The sequence below is a fragment of the Lithobates pipiens genome, unplaced genomic scaffold (assembly GCF_037356315.1).
Source record: "Lithobates pipiens isolate NorthernLeopardFrog02 unplaced genomic scaffold, aLitPip1_a1.2 Scaffold_25, whole genome shotgun sequence".
NCBI classification, from domain to species: Eukaryota; Metazoa; Chordata; class Amphibia; order Anura; family Ranidae; genus Lithobates; species Lithobates pipiens.
The window spans coordinates 238,699,312-238,711,656 of record NW_027507787.1 but is presented as its reverse complement, the minus strand read 5'-3'; positions in this window follow the sequence as shown (position 1 = coordinate 238,711,656).

Below are 12,345 nucleotides of genomic sequence, written 5' to 3'. Positions count from 1 at the left end.
TGCTCTCCACTGCCCCCCTGCTCTCCAACTCCCCCCCCCCAATGCTCTCCACTGCCCCCCCTGCTCTTCAACTCCCCCCAATGCTCTCCACTGCCCCCCCTGCTCTCCAACTCCCCCCCCCCCCAATGCTCTCCACTGCCCCCCCCTGCTCTTCAACTCCCCCAATGCTCTCCACTGCCCCCCCTGCTCTCCAACTCCCTCCCCCCCACCCCCCCCCCCAATGCTCTCCACTGCCCCCTGTGCTCTCCAACTCCCCCATGCTCTTTGCTTCCCCCCTGTACTCTCCAACTTCCCTCAGTGCTCTCCGCTGCCCCACCGTGCTCTCCAACTCCCCCCATGCTCTCCGCTGCCCCACCGTGCTCTCCAACTCCCCCCATGCTCTCTGCTGCCCCCCCCCCGTACTCTCCAACTCCCTCCTCCCTGTGCCCTCCACCCCCCTCCCTTCTCCAGCCCCTCCAGTGCTCTCTGCTGCCCCCTTGTGCTCTCTAACTCTCCCTGTGCTCTCTAGCCCCTCCAGTGCTCACCTCCTTCCCCCCCCCGTGCTCTCCGCTGCCCCCCTGTACTCTCCAACTCCCCCCATGCTCTCTGCTGCCCCCTTGTGCTCTTCACTGCCCCACCGTGCTCTCCAACTCCCCCCATGCTCTCTGCTGCCCCCCGTACTCTCCAACTCCCTCCTCCCTGTGCCCTCCACCCCCCCCCCCCCCTTCTCCAGCCCCTCCAGTGCTCTCTGCTGCCCCCTTGTGCTCTCTAACTCTCCCTGTGCTCTCTAGCCCCTCCAGTGCTCACCTCCTTCCCCCCCAGTGCTCTCCAGCCACCCCAACGACTCCTCCTATCCTGCTCCCCCCTGATCTCCAGCCCCCCCTCAGTGCTCTCCAGTCCCCCAGTGCCCTCTGCCCCCCCCCCCCCCCGTGCCCTCTGCCTTCTCCCCCCAGTGCCCTCTGCTATTGACAATATGGTGTACTTAGGAGTTCGGCTTTACCTATTCAGCCCTGGAAGAGTTTTCCCCCTTCATTACCAGGCCATTTTTTGTGATTCGGCACTGCATTGCTTTAACTGACAATTGCGCGGTCGTGTGGCGCTGTACCCCAAACATAATTTGCGTCCTTTTTTACCCACAAATAGAGCTTTCTTTTGCTGGTATTTGATCACCTCTGCGGTTTTTATTATTAAACAAAAAAGACCAACAAAAAAAAAAAAACATTTTTTTTTTTTTTTTTTACTTTCTGCTATAATACATATCCAAAAAAATATATATAAAAAACGAATTTCTTCATCAGTTTAGGGCAATATGTATTCTTCAGCATATTTTTGGTAAAAAAAAATCGCAATAGGCGCATATTGATTGGTTTGCGCAAATGTTATCGCATCTACAAACTACGGGATAGATTTAGGGACTTTTATTGTTTTTACTGGTAGCAGCGATCTGCGATTTTCTTATTTTTTTTTTTCCCGGGACTGGGACATTGTGGCAGACAAATCTGACATGTCTCTAGGCAGAACGGGGAATCGCCTTGTTTACATAGACAGTTCCCCGTCCTGCCTCTGTACATCGCGGGTCGGTGGCAGACATAGAGTCCGCAGGCGTGCTCCCGGGGGCCGACACGCCCGCTATCCTCCTTGCACGGACAGATGTGCAGGTACGTCGGTTCGCGCAGGAGAGCCGACCTGCCGCAGTATATCTGCGTGAGCCGGTCGGAAAGTGGTTAAGGTGAGGTCTTGGGGCCCCCTTTCACATTTGTGCGACCTGAAAGTCGCGCCTTGAAGCCATGCCTGTGTAATCTTGAGGTCTATGGATGGACCTCAAGTCGCATCGAAGTACTGCAGGGACTACTTTTGAAGTCGCACAGATATGAACGCTACTCATTGGAAATCATCGGGGGTACGACTTGTCATGCGACTTTGCAATCCCAAGTCGCACAAGTGTGAAAGGGCGCCTTACCCAAATAGGGTTTCCTTCCAGTTTTTCAAACATTGTGAGCAGGATCAGTGCGAATAAAGCGCTACAGATGGAAACAACATCTGAACAGTAAAAAAAAATACATTTTATGCGAAGCCACACAAAACCGCAGCTGGTGGAGACCCGCGTGGCACAGATAGAGCCAGCTGGGGGGTGGCAGGTCAGGAGGAGAGGGGCGAGGAGTGCCAGGAGAGTGTCATCTACCAATCCTCTACTAATGCAAGTCATAGGAAGAAATAATACCGTATTTATCGGCGTATAACACGCACCCCAAGTTTAGGAGGGAATTCGGAGTATAACATGCACCCAAGGGGGTTTTAAGGGGGGGAGAAAGTGTGTTTTATACGCCGATTAAATATGGTAAATGAGGGCGGGGATCGCTGTTAATGATCGTAGGGGTATCACACTGCCGATCTCAGCTGCAGGTCGGGGCGAATCAACAGTTCTGATTCAACTAGCCTATTCCATCCGACAAATGAAAATGAGAGCAGAAGGAATGTGAAGAGATGATCCAAGTAGAAAAGGTAATGAGACTCATTTATAAGAGCCGGAGGATGGGGGCCAGGCGCAGGCGCTGCTCGGATCCACCAATCACTACATACAGTACTATGGAAGAGAAGAGAAACCAGAAAAAACAAACTGATCACGTCAAAAATCTCCTATAGAAGAAATAAGAAGAAGGGAAAATCTATTCTATTTCTCTAAATGTAGCAGAATAAATCCTCAGATTGTAGAGACTGAGCAAAAACTTCAGGGGTGGAAAGCAGGTGCCAGAGGGTACCAAGAGGAGGGGGTACCACAGGGCTGGGGAGGATGAGGCTGGGAGGAGCCAGACTTGGGAGGATGAGGCTGGGAGGAGCCGGACTTGGGAGGATGAGGATGGGAAGAGCCGGACTTGGGTGGATGAGGATGGGAAGAGCCGGACTTGGGAGGATGAGGATGGGAAGAGCCGGACTTGGGTGGATGAGGATGGGAAGAGTCGGACTTGGGAAGATGAGGATGGGAAGAGCCGGACTTGGGAGGATGAGGATGGGAAGAGCCGGACTTGGAAGGATGAGAATGCGAGGAGCAGGACTGGGGAGGATGAGGATGGGAGGAGTCGGTCTTATGTGGATGGGAGAAGCCGGACTTGGGAGGATGAGGATGGGAGGAGCCAGACTTGGGAGGATGAGGATGGGAGGAGCCAGACTTGGGAGGATGAGGATGGGAGGAGCCAGACTTGGGAGGATGAGGATGGGAAGAGCCGGACTTGGGAGGATGAGAATGCAAGGAATTGACTGGGGAGGATGAGGATGGGAGGAGTCGGTCTTATGTGGATGGGAGGAGCCGGACTTGGGAGGATGAGGATGGGGGGAGCCGGTCTGGGGAGGATGAGGATGGGGGAGCCGGTCTGGGGAGGATGAGGATGGGAGGAGCCGGTCTGGGGAGGATGAGGATGGGGGGGCCGGTCTGGGGAGGATGAGGATGGGAGGAGCTGGTCTGGGGAGGATGAGGATGGGAGGAGCTGGTCTGGGGAGGATGAGGATGGGAGGAGCTGGTCTGGGGAGGATGAGGATGGGGGGAGCCGGTCTGGGGAGGATGAGGATGGGGGGAGCCGGACTTTGGAGGAGGAGGATGGGAGGAGCTGGACTTGGCAGGGTGAGGGTGGGAGGAGCCGGACTTGGGAGGATGAGGATGGGGGGAGCCGGTCTGGGGAGGATGAGGATGGGGGAGCCGGTCTGGGGAGGATGAGGATGGGGGAGCCGGTCTGGGGAGGATGAGGATGGGAGGAGCCGGTCTGGGGAGGATGAGGATGGGAGGAGCCGGTCTGGGGAGGATGAGAATGGGTGGAGCAGGACTGGGGAGGATGAGGATGGGTGGAGCAGGACTGGGGAGGATGAGGATGGGTGGAGCCGGACTGGGGAGGATGAGGATGGGTGGAGCCGGACTGGGGAGGATGAGGATGGGTGGAGCCGGACTGGGGAGGATGAGGATGGGTGGAGCCGGACTGGGGAGGATGAGGATGGGTGGAGCCGGACTGGGGTGGATGAGAATCGGAGCAGCTGGTGGAGACCCGCGTGGCACAGATAGAGCCAGCTGGGGGGTGGCAGGTCAGGAAGAGAGGGGCGAGGAGTGCCAGGAGAGTGTCATCTACCAATCCTCTACTAATGCAAGTCATAGGAAGAAATAATACCGTATTTATCGGCGTATAACACGCACCCCAAGTTTAGGAGGGAATTCGGAGTATAACATGCACCCAAGGGGGTTTTAAGGGGGGGAGAAAGTGTGTTTTATACGCCGATTAAATATGGTAAATGAGGGCGGGGATCGCTGTTAATGATCGTAGGGGTATCACACTGCCGATCTCAGCTGCAGGTCGGGGCGAATCAACAGTTCTGATCCAACTAGCCTATTCCATCCGACAAATGAAAATGAGAGCAGAAGGAATGTGAAGAGATGATCCAAGTAGAAAAGGTAATGAGACTCATTTATAAGAGCCGGAGGATGGGGGCCAGGCGCAGGCGCTGCTCGGATCCACCAATCACTACATACAGTACTATGGAAGAGAAGAGAAACCAGAAAAAACAAACTGATCACGTCAAAAATCTCCTATAGAAGAAATAAGAAGAAGGGAAAATCTATTCTATTTCTCTAAATGTAGCAGAATAAATCCTCAGATTGTAGAGACTGAGCAAAAACTTCAGGGGTGGAAAGCAGGTGCCAGAGGGTACCAAGAGGAGGGGGTACCACAGGGCTGGGGAGGATGAGGCTGGGAGGAGCCAGACTTGGGAGGATGAGGCTGGGAGGAGCCAGACTTGGGAGGATGAGGCTGGGAGGAGCCAGACTTGGGAGGATGAGGCTGGGAGGAGCCAGACTTGGGAGGATGAGGATGGGAAGAGCCGGACTTGGGAGGATGGGAAGAGCCGGACTTGGGAGGATGAGGATGGGAAGAGCCGGACTTGGGTGGATGAGGATGGGAAGAGCCGGACTTGGGAGGATGAGGATGGGAAGAGCCGGACTTGGGTGGATGAGGATGGGAAGAGCCGGACTTGGGAGGATGAGGATGGGAAGAGCCGGACTTGGGAGGATGAGGATGGGAAGAGCCGGACTTGGGAGGATGAGGATGGGAAGAGCCGCACTTGGGAGGATGAGAATGCGAGGAGCAGGACTGGGGAGGATGAGGATGGGAGGAGTCGGTCTTATGTGGATGGGAGAAGCCGGACTTGGGAGGATGAGGATGGGAGGAGCCAGACTTGGGAGGATGAGGATGGGAAGAGCCGGACTTGGGAGGAAGAGGATGGGAAGAGCCGGACTTGGGAGGATGAGAATGCAAGGAATTGACTGGGGAGGATGAGGATGGGAGGAGTCGGTCTTATGTGGATGGGAAGAGCCGGACTTGGGAGGATGAGGATGGGGGAGCCGGTCTGGGGAGGATGAGGATGGGGGAGCCGGTCTGGGGAGGATGAGGATGGGAGGAGCCGGTCTGGGGAGGATGAGGATGGGGGGAGCCGGTCTGGGGAGGATGAGGATGGGGGGCCGGTCTGGGGAGGATGAGGATGGGAGGAGCTGGTCTGGGGAGGATTAGGATGGGAGGAGCTGGTCTGGGGAGGATGAGGATGGGGGAGCCGGTCTGGGGAGGATGAGGATGGGGGGAGCCGGTCTGGGGATGATGAGGATGGGAGGAGCCGGACTTTGGAGAAGGAGGATGGGAGGAGCTGGACTTGGCAGGGTGAGGGTGGGAGGAGCCGGACTTGGGAGGATGAGGATGGGGGGAGCCGGTCTGGGGAGGATGAGGATGGGGGAGCCGGTCTGGGGAGGATGAGGATGGGGAGCCGGTCTGGGGAGGATGAGGATGGGGGAGCCGGTCTGGGGAGGATGAGGATGGGGGGAGCCGGTCTGGGGAGGATGAGGATGGGGGGAGCCGGTCTGGGGAGGATGAGGATGGGAGGAGCCGGTCTGGGGAGGATGAGGATGGGGGAGCCGGTCTGGGGAGGATGAGGATGGGGGGCCGGTCTGGGGAGGATGAGGATGGGAGGAGCCGGTCTGGGGAGGATGAGGATGGGGGGAGCCGGTCTGGGGAGGATGAGGATGGGGGGAGCCGGTCTGGGGAGGATGAGGATGGGGGGAGCCGGTCTGGGGAGGATGAGGATGGGGGGAGCCGGTCTGGGGAGGATGAGGATGGGGGAGCCGGTCTGGGGAGGATGAGGATGGGGGAGCCGGTCTGGGGAGGATGAGGATGGGGGGGCCGGTCTGGGGAGGATGAGGATGGGAGGAGCTGGTCTGGGGAGGATGAGGATGGGGGGAGCCGGTCTGGGGAGGATGAGGATGGGAGGACCCGGACTTTGGAGAAGGATGGGAGGAGCTGGACTTGGCAGGGTGAGGGTGGGAGGAGTCGGACTGGGGAGGATGGAAGGAGCTGGACTTGGGAGGATGAGTATGGGAGGAACCAGACTGGAGAAGATGAGGATGGGAGGAGCCGGACTGGGGAGGATGGGAGGAGCCACACTGGGGAGAATGAGAATGGGAGGATGAGAGGAGCCGGACTTGGGAGGAGCTGGACTGGGGGGAGGATGAGGATGGGAGGAGCCATACTTGGGAGGATGGGAGGAGGAGGATGGGAGGAAGATGAGGTTGGGAGGAGCCAGACTGGTGAGGATGAGGTTGGGAGGAGTTGGACTGGGGAGGATGGGAGGAGCCAGACTTGGGAGGAGCCGGACAGGGGGAGGATGAGGATGGGAGGAGCCGGACTGGGGGAGGATGAGGATGGGAGGAGCCATACTTGGGAGGATGGGAGGAGGAGGATGGGAGGAAGATGAGGTTGGGAGGAGCCAGACTGGTGAGGATGAGGTTGGGAGGAGTTGGACTGGGGAGGATGGGAGGAGCCAGATTTGGGAAGAGCCAGACTTGGGAGGAGCCGGACAGGGGGAGGATGAGGATGGGAGGAGCAGGTAGGCCTTAATGCCCATGCACCACATATACTGACCGGCCACTTTATTAGGGCCTCTTGCTAGTCCCGGGTTGGACCCCCTTTGGCCTTCATTCTTGGTGGCGTAGATACAACAAGATGTTGGAAACGTTCCTCAGAGATTTTGCTCCATAGTGACATGATGACATCACACAGTTGCTGCAGATTTGTTGGCTGCAGATCCATGATGCCAAACTCCCGTTCCACCACATCCTAATGCTCTATTGGATGAGATGTGGTGAGTGTGGAGGCCATTGGAGGACAGGGACCTCATTGTCCAGTGGTGAGATGATTGGAGCTTTGTGACATGGGGCATTATCCTGCTGGAAGGAGCCATCAGAAGATGGGGACACTGTAGTCATAAAGGGATGGACATGGTCAGCAACAATACTCAGGTAGGCCGTGTTGATTAAACCATGATCAATTGGTACTAAGGGGCCCAAAGTGTGCCCTTCCCCCCACACCATTACACCCCCACCACCAGCCTGAACCTGTGATACAAGGCAGGATGGATCAATGCGCCAAATTCTGACCCCACCATCTGAAATCCAGACTCATCAGACCCGGCAATGTTTTTCCAATCTTCTATTGTCCAATTTTTGTGATCCTGTGCCAACTGTAGCCTCGGTTTCCTGTTCTTAGCTGACAGGAGTGGCACCCGGTGTGGTCTTCTGCTGCTGTAGCCCATCTGCTTCAAGGTTGGATGTGTTGTGAGTTCAGAGATGGTATTCTGCATACCTTGGGTGTAACGAGTGATTATTTGAGTTTTACTGTTACCTTTTTATCATCTAGAACCTGCCCATTCTCCTCTGACATCAACGAGGCATTTTCCTCCACACAACTTCCACTCACTGGATATTTTCTCTTTTCCCCGCCATTCTCTGTATACCAGAGAGATGGTTGTGTGTGAAAATCCCAGAAATACTCAGACCGGCCCGTCTGCCACCAACAACCCACGCCACGTTCAAAGTCACTTAAAACACCTTTCTTCCCCATTCTGATGCTCGATTTGAACTTCAGAAAGTGGTCTTCACCACATCTAGATGCCGAAATGCATTGAGTTGCTGCCGTGTGATTGGCTGATTAGCAATTTATGTTACCAAGCCATTGAACAGATGTACCTAATAAAGTGTATATTTACCAACTGATCAAACTTCTGTTTTTTTGTTTACATTTCACGTTATAAGTCTTCCCTCTCTTGGCCAGGCAAGGCGCATTATAGCTCCACCCACATCTATGGGGCTCGTCTACTTTCATCCTTCTGCACTCACTGAGTCTTCATGTCTTGTCAGTTGAGAAATGGGGAGGCCAAGGGAGCCCATTGTTGAGCCGTGTTTAGGGCAATGGTGGGGCCAAGGGGGGAACAATTATTGGGCTGTGCTTGGGGCAACGAAGAGGCTAAGAGGGAACCATTTGCTGAGCTACAGTATGATTCGGGGTTATGGGGGGGCACTATTGTTGGGATATGTTTAGGGCAATAGAGGGGTTACAGGGCAATCATTGTTGAGCTGGGGAGACCATTTTTGGGCTGTGTTTAGGGCAAAGGCGGGGCCAAGGGGTAACCATAGTTTGGCTGTGCTTAGGGCAATGGACTGGTCAGGAGGGAAACTGTTGTTAGGCTGTGCTTAGGGCAATGAAGGGGCCCGGAGGGCTCCATTGTTTGACTGCACATAGTGAAATCAAGGGGCCAAAGGGATCAAGAAGGGTGCATCATTATTGGGCTGTGGTTAGGGCAATGAAGGGGCCAGGGTGGCTCCAATGTTTGATTGTGTATAGTGAAATCAAGGGGCCAAAGGGATCAAGAAGGGTGCACCATTGTTGGTCTGTGCTTAGGGCAATGGATAGGCCAAGAGAGAACCATTGTAGAGCTGTGCCTAGGGCAATGGAGGAGCCAAGGGGGGAACCATTGTTGGGCTGTGCTTAAGGCAATAGAGGGGCAGGGCTGTTATTGGCTGTGCTTAGGGCAATGATGGAACCAAGGTGGGAACCATCACTGGACTGTGCTTAGGGAAATTTGAAGGTCCAAAGGGACTACAATTGTTAGGATGTGCTTAGGGCAATGGAGAGGCCAAGGGAGAAGCATTGTTGTGCTGTTCTTAGGAACATCAAGGGGCCCAGGGAGGCACCATTGTTAGTCTATGTTTAGGGCAATGGAGGGGCCAAAGGAGAACCATTGTTAAGCTGTGCTTAGGGCAATGGAGGGGCCAAGGGAGAACCATTGTTGAGCTGTGCTTAGGGCAATGGAAGAGCCAAGGGAGAACCATTGTTGGTCTATGCTTAGGGCAATGGAGGAACCAAGGAGGGAACCATTGCTGGTCTGTGCTTAGGGCAAGAGTGCCAGGAGAGGAACTGTTGTTGGGCTATTCTTAGGGAAATGATGGGGCCAGGGTAAGCACCATCTTTGAATTATGGTTACGAAAACGAGGGGCCAAAGGGGTTACAATTGTTGGGATGTGCTTAGGGAAATTGAGGAGCCAAGAGAGAAGCATTGTTGTGCTGTACTTAAGAACATGGGGGGGGCATAATTTTTGGCCTATGCTTAGGGCAAAGGAGGGACCAAGGGAGAACCATTGTTGAGCTGTGCTTAGGGCAATAGAGGAGCCAAGGAAGGCACCATTGTTAGGCAGTGCTTAGGGCAATTGAGGGGCCAATGGGGGGCACCGTTGGTCTGTGCTAGGGGCAATTGAGGGGCCAAGGGAGAACCATTGTGTTGTGCTTAGGGCAATGGATAGACCAAGGGAAAACCATTATGGAGCTGTGCTTAGGGCAATTGAGGAGCCAAGGCGGGAACCATTGTGGAGCTGTGCTTATGGCAATAGAAGGGTCAGGAGAGGAACTGTTGTTGGGCTCTGCTTAGGGCACTGATGGAGCCAAGCTGAGTACCATCAGTGGACATTGCTTAGGGAAATTTGAGGGTCCAAAGGGACTACAATTGTTGGGATGTGCTTAGGGTAATGGAGAGGCTAAGGGAGAAGCATTATTGTGCTGTTCTCAGGAACATCAAGGGGCCCAGGAGGGCACCAATGTTGGTCTATGCTTAGGGCAATGAAGGGGCCAAAGGAGAACCATTGTTGAGCTGTGCTTAGGGCAATGGAGGGGCCAAGGTGGGCACCATCATTGAATTGTGAAGGAACCGTTGTTGGGCTGTGCTTACAACAAGAGAAGCACCAGGAGAGGAACTGTTGTTGGTCTATTTTTAGGTAAATGATGAGGCCAACGTGGGCACCATCATTGAATTGTGGTTAGGGAAATCAAGGGGCCAAATGGGTTACAATTATTGGGACATGCTTAGGGAAATTGAGGTGCCAAGGGAGAAGCATTGTTGTGCTGTGCTTAGGAACATCAAGGGGCCCAGGGGGGCACCACTGTTGGCCTATGCTTAGGGCAATGGAGAGGCCAAGAGAGAAAAATTGTTGAGCCTTGCTTAGGGTAATAGAAGGGCCAACTGTTGGGCTCTGCTTAGGGCACTGATGGAGCCAAGCTGAGTACCATCAGTGGACAGTGCTTAGGGAAATTTTAGGGTCCAAAGGGACTACAATTGTTGGGATGTGTTTAGGGATATTGAGGTGCCAAGGGAGAAGCATTGTTGTGCTGTGCTTAGGGAAATGGAGGGGCCAAGGTGGGCAGCATCATTGAATTGGGGGGGAACCATTGTTGGGCTGTTCTTACAGTGAGAAGCCCCAGGAGAGGAACTGTTGGTCTATTTTTAGGGAAATTATGGGGCCAACATGGGCACCATCATTGTATTATGGTTAAGGAAACAAAGGGTCCTAGGGGGGCACCATTGTTGGCCTATGCTTAGGGCAATGAAGGGGAGCCAAAGGAGAACCATTGTTGAGCTGTGCTTAGGGCAATGGAGGGGCCAATGTGGGCACCATCATTGAATTGTGGGAGAACCATTGTTGGGCTGTGCTTACAACAAGAGAAGCACCAGGAGAGGAACTGTTGTTGGTCTATTTTTTGGTAAATGATGGGGCCAATGTGGGCACCATCATTGAATTGTGGTTGGGGAAATAAAGGGGCCAAAGGGGTTACAATTGTTGGGATGTGTTTAGGGAAATTGAGGTGCCAAGGGAGAAGCATTGTTGTGCTGTGCTTAGGAACATCAAGGGGCCTAGGGGGGGGCCTATACTTGGGGCAATGGAGGGGCCAAGGCAGAAACATTGTGCTGTGCTTAGGGCAATAGAAGGGCCAGGAGAGGAACTGTTGTTGGGCTGTGCTTAGGGCTATAGAAGGGCCAAAAGGGGAACTGTTGTTGGGCTGTGCTTAGGGGCTATAGAAGGGCCAAGAGGGGAACTGTTGTTGGGCTGTGCTTAGGGCTATAGAAGGGCCAAGAGGGGAACTGTTGGGCTGTGCTTAGGGCTATAGAAGGGCCAAGAGGGGAACTGTTGGGCTGTGCTTAGGGCTATAGAAGGGCCCAGGTGATTACAATTGTTGGGATGTGCTTAGGGCAAAAACTTTTAAACTGATTTTTTAACACTGGAATTAGTTAGGCCGCGTACACACGCGCGGACTGTTCGCCCAACTTTGTCCGTCCAACAGTTTCGGCAAACAGTCCGCTCAAAATTAGCATGGACGGACATGGCCACACACGACGAACGAACAGTTTGCTGAAACCGTGCGCGATGACGTGAACGGCACGTACGACGGGACGAAAAATACGACGTCCTATACACTGCATTATAACTTTCGGCGTGTTAAGCCTTTCTGAGCATGCGCGGAACTTAGTTTGTCGAACAAGCCTACACACGAGGGGACTGTTCGCTCAAACAAGGTTTCAGCGGACAGTTTTACGGAATTTCCGAAAAACCTTGTTCGTCAAACTGTCCGCTGAAAGCCCACACACGAGCGGACTGTCCGCCCAAACACTGTTCAGCGGACAAAGTTGGGCGAACAGTCCGCCCGTGTGTACGCGGCCTCAGAGGTTGTGGGGTAAAAGGTGGGATCATTAAGAACAAATGTGACCCATCGCAACCTTGATACAACAATGCCATGCCTCCATCCCTAAATGTAATGCAAAAAAAAAAAATTGGAAGTAGAACTGGGACTTTACATGAAGCATGTCATTGTAATTGATGGAGATATGTATAAATCTAAGAATTGATTTAATTAATTTTAATTTAATGTCATAATCCTCTAAGGGTGGTCCATGATATTTGAGAGCATAATTGAATTAATAAATTAATTTATAATTTTAAATATAATCATAAAAGATTAACATAATAACTATAGTAATAATGAATTTAATACAAACAATCAATGGACATGATTAATACAATTTTTACAAATAAATGATTCATCTAAAGTCCCATTTCTACTTCCAAACATTGTTTTACAAAGGGGGAGATCAGCTGCTTGGACACCAAATGACGTATTCCTACTTGTGTAGATCCATATTACAGCTTCTTCCAAGAACGGCCTCACATCCAAACTGACAAATCCA